Source organism: Pongo pygmaeus, chromosome 13, assembly GCF_028885625.2.
Source record: "Pongo pygmaeus isolate AG05252 chromosome 13, NHGRI_mPonPyg2-v2.0_pri, whole genome shotgun sequence".
Classification (NCBI taxonomy): Eukaryota; Metazoa; Chordata; class Mammalia; order Primates; family Hominidae; genus Pongo; species Pongo pygmaeus.
Window position 1 is genome coordinate 21,702,476 of NC_072386.2, and position 9,437 is coordinate 21,711,912.

Below are 9,437 nucleotides of genomic sequence, written 5' to 3' on the forward strand. Positions count from 1 at the left end.
ACAGCTGAGGACAGCTGGTCAGGGTTTGGTGATGAAACGCCTATGACTACTAAGGAGTTGGGAGAGATACTGAAGGGCTTTATTGCAGAGGCAGGAATGACAAGATCAAATATGAATGTTAGAAATAAAGTTCTGAGGGCTTAAATAAGGGTGACGTGGACAGGGCTAGCTAGCATTGCCAGTGGGGAACCAATGAGGACTTGCATGTTTGCATAGTGTGATCCCCCAGTTAAGTAGTCTGGGTTGGGGACTTAAGCCAAACCAGGCCAATTAGAATTACTTCTCTAAGAATCTGGAATTGGGAGACAAAGAGCTACATCTCTGCTCAGACTTAAATTGGACTTAAGGGTAATTTGGGAGCTATGCAGTAGCCATCTTCTACTTGCCCATTTGGTCTGAGCAGCATTGAAAACCAGTTTGCTGAGAAGGAAGATCAATCAGTTGCACACAGAGAAGCAAGTCTAGACACAAAGAGACTACTCCCTAGGTTCTTGGGACCTTCCAGCAGCTGGTTCCACTTCTTTCTGAGGCCCAGCAGGATTCCTTCCCCAGGATCACAATGCATCCTTCTATCCATTCATAGGAATCTCATTTTTGGCTTCAGCGAGTGTGGGTTAGTTCCTGTTGTTTGTGTTAAAGAATAACTTTCAAAAAGGTAAAATAATGAGCCTTATGCAAGTATTTTTATTTTTTATTTTTTGAGACAGGTTCTCTGTTACCCAGGCTGGAGTGCAGTGGTGTGATCATGGCTCACTGCAGCCTCGACTTCTGGGCTTCAGTGATCCTCCCACCTCAGCCTCCAGAGTAGCTGGGACTAAAGATATTTTTTGCATTTTTCTAGAGACAGGGTTTTGCCATGTTGCCCAGGCTGGTCTTGAACTCCTGAGCTCAAGCAATCTGCCCACCTCCACCTCTTAAAGTGCTGGGATTACAGACGTGAGCCACTGCGCCTGGCAGGGCCTTATACAAATATACAATGAACATATTTCAAATATTTTATTTAACTAATGAGGGAACCAGTAAGCTATTAAAACCACTTCAAATGAAGATTTGACTTAGAAATGTCTTTTCTCTAATGGACAAAATTTATTTGCATCACCTAGAACAGGAATCATTTGCATTGTTATGGGCAGAAAATCTTTTGTATTATTTATTATCAGTATTCTGAAGTTAACTTCTAACTCCAACGAGTTAGAAAATAGCTTACTTGTAAAATAGGAACCTAGTCAAAGGAAATCAAAGGCTCTCAACACTAACATAATCAAATAATTCCCAAAGATCCTTAACAGCACCCAATATTCCATTAAAAAGACACCCATTTCAAAGTATTTCTTAAGTTTTCCAGACACTTGCAAATCAAAGAATATACGAAAACAGAGACATAAGAAAGCATGATGCTGGCTGGGTGCGGTGTCTTACACCTGTAATCCCAGCACTTTGGGAGGCAAAGGCAGGCAGATCACCTGAGGTCAGGAGTTCAAGATCAGCCTGGCCAACATGGTGAAATCCCGTCTCTACTAAAAATACAAAAATTAGTTGGGCATGCTGGCAGATGCCTGTAATCCCAGCTACTCAGGAGGTTGAGGCAGGAGAATCGCTTGAACCCGGGAGGTGGAGGTTTCAGTGAGCTGAGATCGCACCATTGCACTCCAGCCTGGGCAACAAGAGCATAACTCCATCTCAAAAACAAACAAACAAAGAGGCTGGGCACGGTGGCTCATGCCTGTAATCCCAGAACTTTGGGAGGCAAAGGTGGGTGGATCACCTGAGGTCAGGAGTTCCAAACCAGCCTGACCAACATGGTGAAAAGCCCATCTCTACTAAAAATACAAAATTAGCCAGGCATGGTGGCACATGCCTGTAATCCCAGCTACTTGCCTCTCTGAGGCAGGAGAACTGCTTGAACCTGGGAGGTGGAGGTTGCAATGAGCCGAGATCACGCCATTGCACTCCAGCCTGGGCAACAAGAGTGAAACTCTGTCTCAAAAAAAAACAAAAACAAAAAAAGCATGATGCCTTAGGGAAACTCAAGTAGTATGGGCATTAGTTAAGCATGGGCAAAGTGTAGGAGGGAGGCAGCAGCAAGATTAATAAGGGCCTTGTATGTGTGTTTGGGAGTTTGGATTTTATTTTCTTGAGATGCAGTCTTGCTCTGTCACCCCAGGTGGAATGCAGTGGTGTGATCTCGGCTCACTGCAACCTCTGCCCCCCGGGTTCAAGTGATTCTCCTGCCTCAGCCTCCCGAGTAGCTGGGATTACAGGAGCCCGCCACCACGCCCAGTTAATTTTGTATTTTTAGTAGAGATGGGGTTTCACCATGTTGGCCAGGCTGGTCTTGGACTTCTGACCTCAGGTGATCTACCCGCCTCAGCCTCCCAAAGTGCTGAGATTACAGGCATGAGCCACCATGCCCAGCTGAGTTTGGATTTTATTCTGAAGGCTGTTGGCACTATTATTTCATGCAGGGGAGTGATGTGAACAGATCTGAGCTTTAGAAATCTCACTTCAGTAGGAGTGTGGATATTGAATTACAGGAAGGTAATCAATCAACCAGTTAGGAGATTGATAATTATGATGAGAACTGAGAGAGTCTGAATTAGGGCAGTGGCTGAAGGCTTAGATAAGAGGAGATAGATTCAAGGATGATTTAGGGTATAGAAATCTGTAGAATTTAGTGATTAATTGAATGTGTCATGGGGGTGGGTGGGGTAAGGTATAGCAAATAGTCTTGAATGACTCCCAGGATCCTCCAAATGATGTGTCTTTTCCAAAATGCTTTGCATGAATCTTAGAAGATTTGGTAGATGATTTGGAGCTGGAATCACAGGGATATGTTGGGGTTAGGACAGTGTTCCTTGTTCATTTCTTTGGGGCACCATGAACTGTGCCCATAGAAGATGCCAAACTTAATAAATGCCTGTTCTGACTGCTCCACCAAGCTGTCATTCCCATCTTTACCTCTCCTCAGGCCTCCCTATTCCCTGAGACACAACAATATTGAAATCAGACCAAGTAATAACCCTAAATGGCCTCTAAGTGTTCAAGTGAAAGGAAGAGTCACATGTCTGTCACTTGAAATAAAAAGCTAGAAACGATTAAGATTATTGAGGAAGGCATGTCGAAAGCCAAGACAGACTGAAAGCTAGGCCTCTAACACCAGTTAGCCAAGTTGTGAATGCAAAGGAAAAGTTATTGAAGGAAATTAAATAACTATTCCAGTGAACACACAAATAAGAAAGCAAAACAGCCTTATTGCAGATACAGAGAAAGTTTGAGTGGTCTGTATAGAAGCTGAAACCAGCCACAGTATTCCCTTAAGCCAAAACCTAATCCAGAGCAAGGCCCTAACTCTCTTCAATTCTATGAAGGCTGGGGAGGAAGTTACAGAAGAAAAGTTGGATGCCAACAGAGGTGGGTTCATGAGATTTACAGAAAGAAGTCGTCTCTGTAACATAAAAGTACAACATAAAGGAACAAGTGCTGATGCAAAATGTACTTAGTGAATGGTCCTTTTTAATAGCAACCAGTACTTGTCACTTTAAGTTTCACTTTAGTAGTTAAAGTGATTTAATGAAATAATTTTTAAAAACTTCAACTTTTACAATTAATGCTTTTCCTTATCTTTCAGCTGGGCCGCTGCATGTGGCCAAGTTCAGTGGGCTTTGTAGATGTCTGTTTTTCTACTTACCCCTCCTCCTCCTTCAGCTTGCTAATTCTTTTTTCTCCAGGGCTTGAGCAGGACAGGAGAGGGAAAAGATGAAGAAAGTCTTTACTTGACTAATACCATCACAAACTAATTTTAAGGCTTGGCAGATAAGTTAGGCATGGTGGCTCACGCCTGTAATCCCAGCACTTTGGGAGGCCGAGGCGGGTAGATCACTTGAGACCAGGAGTTTGAGACCAGCCTGGCTAACATGGCAAAAACCCGTCTCTACTAAAGATACAAAAATTAGCCGGGTGTGGTGGTGCGTGCCTGTAATCCCAGCTACTCGGGAGGCTGAGGCAGAATTGTTGGAACCTGGGAGGCAGAGGTTGCAGTGAACCGAAATAGCGCTACTGCACTCCAGCCTGGGCGACAGAGTGAGACTCCATCTCAAAAAAAAAAAAAAAAAAAAAAAAGGTCTGACAGGTATCTAAAGTTGACTCTTTTTCAAGAGGTCCTTTTATAGGTTCTTCAGAAATTCTCTCCCCATTGGTGGAGATATCTCTTCTATAGCTAGTTACTTCAATGTGGGTGAATCTGGCTCCTGTAGTTGGTCACTTACAACTCCATTAAAAATTTCTAGACATTAAAAAACTCAACTTTATTGAGATATAGTTTACGTAAAATAAAATGTATAAATTTTAAGTATACAGGTCAATCAATTTTGACAAATACATACCCACGTAACCACCTCCAAAATCGAGATAAAGAAAATTTTCCTCATGCCCCTTCCTTCTTTCTTACTATAAATCCACAGGCATTTGACAGCATATCCCCTGCTTCTTTCTGCCGAAGTCTCCTCAAAATTTCAGATAATTTATCTAAGAAGATCAAGAAACCCTAACGACATGGCCCATATCCAGTCTATGGGTAGCACTCATGCATCCCTCGCCTATAAATGGGAAGTCATTGCCACTAAATTATACATTTTTAAATGGTTGATTTTATGTTATGTGATGCCTCGATGGGAATATGTTTGTGTAGGGCCCTGGGAAGGTTTATGCTTGCTCTGAGTATAGGAGATAGGGCCCAAAGTAAAATTCTTAGGTCCCATCTTCTTTTCCCTTCCCCATACTGTCCCTTGTCACCCTCTACCTCTACATATGCTTGTCTGGATTAAAACTTGCAAGAGATGGTGGGAGCAGGCCTGAGGTTGCTTTTTTTTTTCTTTTTCTTGAAATTCTGCAACTCTGGCAGATATCTGGGGGCTCTTTCCTTACCCCTCCTTGCCTTTCTGGGCATAGCCTTCTGGACAATTAGGAGGCTTAGTCCCTAGTGAGAATGAAGGAGCAGGTTTATGCTGGTTTCCCAGGGACTCTAATTCCTCCTAAGTTGCATGAGTACGAGGGAGGAAGAGCACTGACTGCCTCCTTTGGAATTTCCCTAGGGCCTCTATCTTTTTGAAAAAAGGGTCTTTCTCTTGGACATCCTGGGCTTCACTGTCTTGCCAGAAGCGATGAGGGCCCCAAAGCCACGTTTATGGGAAAATGCATAGGCAGAACGTCGAGTGCTTGAGTGTTTCAGTTTGGTCCGGACTGGGGACTGCCGTGGAAGTCTCCTGCACTCTTGAATTCTGTCAAAAACCTATAGCCAGAGCATGGGGGATAGGGTTTTCATCCACAGAGGCAAAGGCAAAAGAAGGTCATGGATTATATCTGGGTAGATTTTCTGTTCCACTTACCTTGTCCATGCTGATAGGCCAGAATAGTGGTTTAAGAAATGGGTACCCAATCACAGGCAACATACAGAGGCTCACACTGAGGATAATGCTCAGCAGCATTTGTGGCTGGTTCAGAGAATTCCTGACCACACCTGTAAACAGTGAGCCAGGAGGGGAAAGGCTGAAACAGAGCCTGGAGGACAGGGGTGGGACCAGGGGTAGGAGTTACCAGCCAGAACGTAGACACCTCTCTAGTCCAAAGAAGGAAGTTATTCACTTGGAGTTAGTTTAGGCTCCTGAGAAATAATATAAATACAAAAGAGTTGCAGTTGGTTCCTTTGCGCAGCTAAAGTCACTGTGAATCCATGTGCCCCTCTCTCCCTCTAAAGGCAGGGCTGCGTAGGGCAGGATAGGAGAGCAGGAGTAAGTTGTGAGGGAATCCTGGAGCACTGGCTTGCATCCAAAAATGGGAAAGAAAGCTTTGGAGGAGAAAAAAACAAAAAATAAAAATAAAAAAGGTAAAAAAATAAAATAAAATAAAAAAATAAAAAAAAAAGATTTGAAGGAGAAAAATGAGTTAGTGGCCTGACAAAAGGTGAGAGACAGCCACGTGCGGTGGCTCATGCTTGTAATCCCAGCACTTTGGGATCCCCAGGCAGGCAGATTGCTTGAGGCTGGGAGTTTGAGGCCACCCTGGCCAACATGGCAAAAGCACGTCTCTACCAAAAATACAAAAAAATTACCAGTGCATGGTGGTGCACAACTGTAGTCCCAGCTAGTGGGGAGGCTGAGGCACGAGAATCGCTTAAACCCAGGAGGCAGAGGTTGCAGTGAGCCAAGATTGCACCACTGCACTCCAGCCGAGGCGACAGAGATAGAGCAACAGAGTCTCAAAAAATTAAAAATAAAAACAAAAAGATGGGAGCCAACTACATCTACATATCTACTCTCTATATTTTGTCTTCAGCAAAGTGGAGATGAGAGAGAGGGAAAAATTATGGGAGACAATAAGGCAATATGCCACAGCATAAAGGACTTTGAACTGGAACCAGGAAACCTAGATTTGAGTCCTTTAATTCAAAAAAAACCCTCCAGCGTCTAAAATGGCTCTAAAAATTGTTGCACTGCCTACCTCTTAGGATGCTGATAAATAGCAAATCTCATAAGACATTTGAAAATACCTTGGAAACTCAAATAAGGTAACTTATTTCCCTAGCTACATTTTGAGCCCTTTTAGGGCAGAGACCGTGTCTTATTTATATCTCTAGCCTAGCACATAGTAATGGCTTCTCGGTAAACATTTATTAAATAAATATACCTGGTTCCCCACCCTCCGCCCACTGGGCAGGGCCTTACCTAGGAATTGGAAGACGTCAGGGAATACTAGGCACCAGCCATTGCTGTACAGGAGGAATGACACCCAAAAGTAGAAACCCAGGGTACCCCAGATGATGACATGGTTTATCGTTGTCCAGTAGGTTGTCCTCAGGGCGATCTGAAAAGTACCCTCTTATGGGACCTGTAACCTGGGACCTGTCAGCTACCTCCCTGCTCCAGTTATGTAATGAAGGTTGCTCCCTTCCCACACTCCCTCCCTCTATTCCTCCCACTCTTTCAGAGAGGCCCCCACCCAATCCTCTTACCCCCACTGCCACTGGCCACACCTGCATTGTGACCACCCAGATCAAGGAGGTCTGCACCACCAGGGAGAAGGACTGGTAGTCGGAGATGTCCTTCCTATCATTTCGTTCTGCATTGTAAAGAGTCCCCATGGGGACAAAGAACAACACGAAGGAACTGTAGATCCCATGCATTAAACACTTCACAAATTCCTTCTTGTTGAAATAGAGGTTTTGCTGGCCTGGCTCATACAGCTCTGGGAAATGGAGGCTCCATGTCTCATTCACATCTTGGAAACACCAGAGGGTAAGGAGGGAGGCTCAGGGTCTCTCCATAGAAGGTCCCATCTCCATCAGAGTAGAGGCTTCTCCCCTCACCAGGTCTGCTGCCAGGCTGCCTAGGAGCTTCCTTATGGGTTACTTGAGAAGTGGAACCAGAGAATACAGCAGTGACCACAGACCCTTCCTGAAGTCCTACTCTCTAGGCAAGGATCTGGGTAGTGGAAGGAAGCTGGGAGAAGGTCAGGATGCTGGGAAGGACTTGGAGGGAGTTAGAATTGGAGAGTTATGAAAGGGAGCAACTAGGCTTGTGGGTAGCTGGGAGGGAGGACTGGAGCTTGAGATGGGGGAGGCAGCTGGGACATAAGTCCCCAGGTGTAAGAGTTCTTTCAGCTGAGATGGAGTCTTGCTCTATCACCCAGTCTGGAGTGGAGTGGCACCATCTCGGCTTATTGCAACCTCTACTTCTCAGGTTCAAGCAATTCTCTTGTCTCAGCCTCCTGAGTAGCTGGGATTACAGGTGTGTGCCACCACACCCGGCTAATTTTTATATTTTTAGTAGAGATGGGGTTTCGCCATGTTGGCCAAGCTGGTCTCAAACTCCTGACCTCAAGTGATCCACCTGCCTCGGCCTCCCAAAGTGCTGGGGTTACACGTGTGAGCCACCGTGCCCGGCCATAGTTGAATATTCTTTATGTCAAAAGTCAATGTGGGAGAAAGCGACATCAATGGGGAACAGTCTTTTAGAGGTATTCATGTTCTGTGAGGTTTCTCCCATCGCATAGCTACTGGTGAACTGAAGGTGAAAAAATTACTCTAAGTGGATGTCATTGGATCATCTTCATCTCCTAAATCTGAAACTTTGGATACAAAGCTTGGGGCTGGCTTCAGAGATGGATCCCTAGAATTAGGCCACTGAAGCTGGATGGACTGTTGAGTAATACAACCCATCCCTCTTGTTGTTCTGAGGTTAGCAGTTACTTCCTGGAGAATTTCCTTTAGAGCTATTTCCCATGGAGATGAAGAGCCATGATCCCATGATGTCCTATTTCAGCTACTTTATTCCTTTTTGGAGACTCATTTTCTACTCCATGTGCCCAGGACTAGAGGTTGGGGTAGAAGACAAGGGAGAGGTAGGGTACCAAGACCCTCAATACCCAGGGAATTTCTGACAGAGACAGATGGTATCCCTTAGTCTGGCTCCTTATGATATAAACTTTCACACCCATGCTCCCATGCCTGGACTTCAGGACTCCCACCCAGGCCTTCTTGCATTGGCTTATCTCATCCTCATTATCCCTGAAGGAGTCTCTCCTTTTTGAAGTCGCATACGTTACCCAGTCCTACCCCAATAACTCTATTTTCTTTTCTTTATTTTTTTCCATTCATATTCTGCTTATGTTATTTAACTTTTCATTATTTTTTCCATATATATTTTAATTACTTTTATATATACTCAATTTACTGTACAGCACAATTTCCATGTTTCTCTCTACAAAGATAAAATTGATACAGGAAAACTTGGCTTTCTAAAACTGAGGATTATTCTCTGTTGAGGAGGATTTTTTACTATATCTCATGATACCTATCTAGATGATGAGCTCTTTTCCCCGCTCTGGAAATTATTCCCTTTACACTGGATTTTGTAGAGCCCAGCTCTTGCTGTATTCTTCATTCTTAGGGATATTCCTCAAGGGCCTAGGGGCTTCAACTCTGACCAGGGGCTTGCTGCTAGATCTTACCTGATCAAACAGACTCATGCACACGACAGGGAGGGAAGTGTAGACCAGATTGTAGCACGTGATAAACCAGGTCTCATAAACTGTCTGGAAGAATACCAAGGAGATTTTGTAGGCTCCTCTCTTCTCTACAGTCCCAGCTCCACCTTCTGGGTCCAAGATAGCCACCTTCATCCCTCAACCCCTGCCCCCCCGCCCCACCCCCACACACATTAACCTACAGCAGGAGAAACCTGACTGAGAATGTTGACCCCAGTCTCTACTTGATCCTACTTTATTAGAACCCTAGGTCCTAGGATAGAGTAAGCCCACACCAAGCTTTCAAGGTGGATCTGGACCAATCCCACCATAACCTATACAGCCCCGCACAGAAACAACACAGAGTGATTGCTAGGGAATGCTAGCTGTACCCCTGCATTCCTAGGCATGTAAACCTT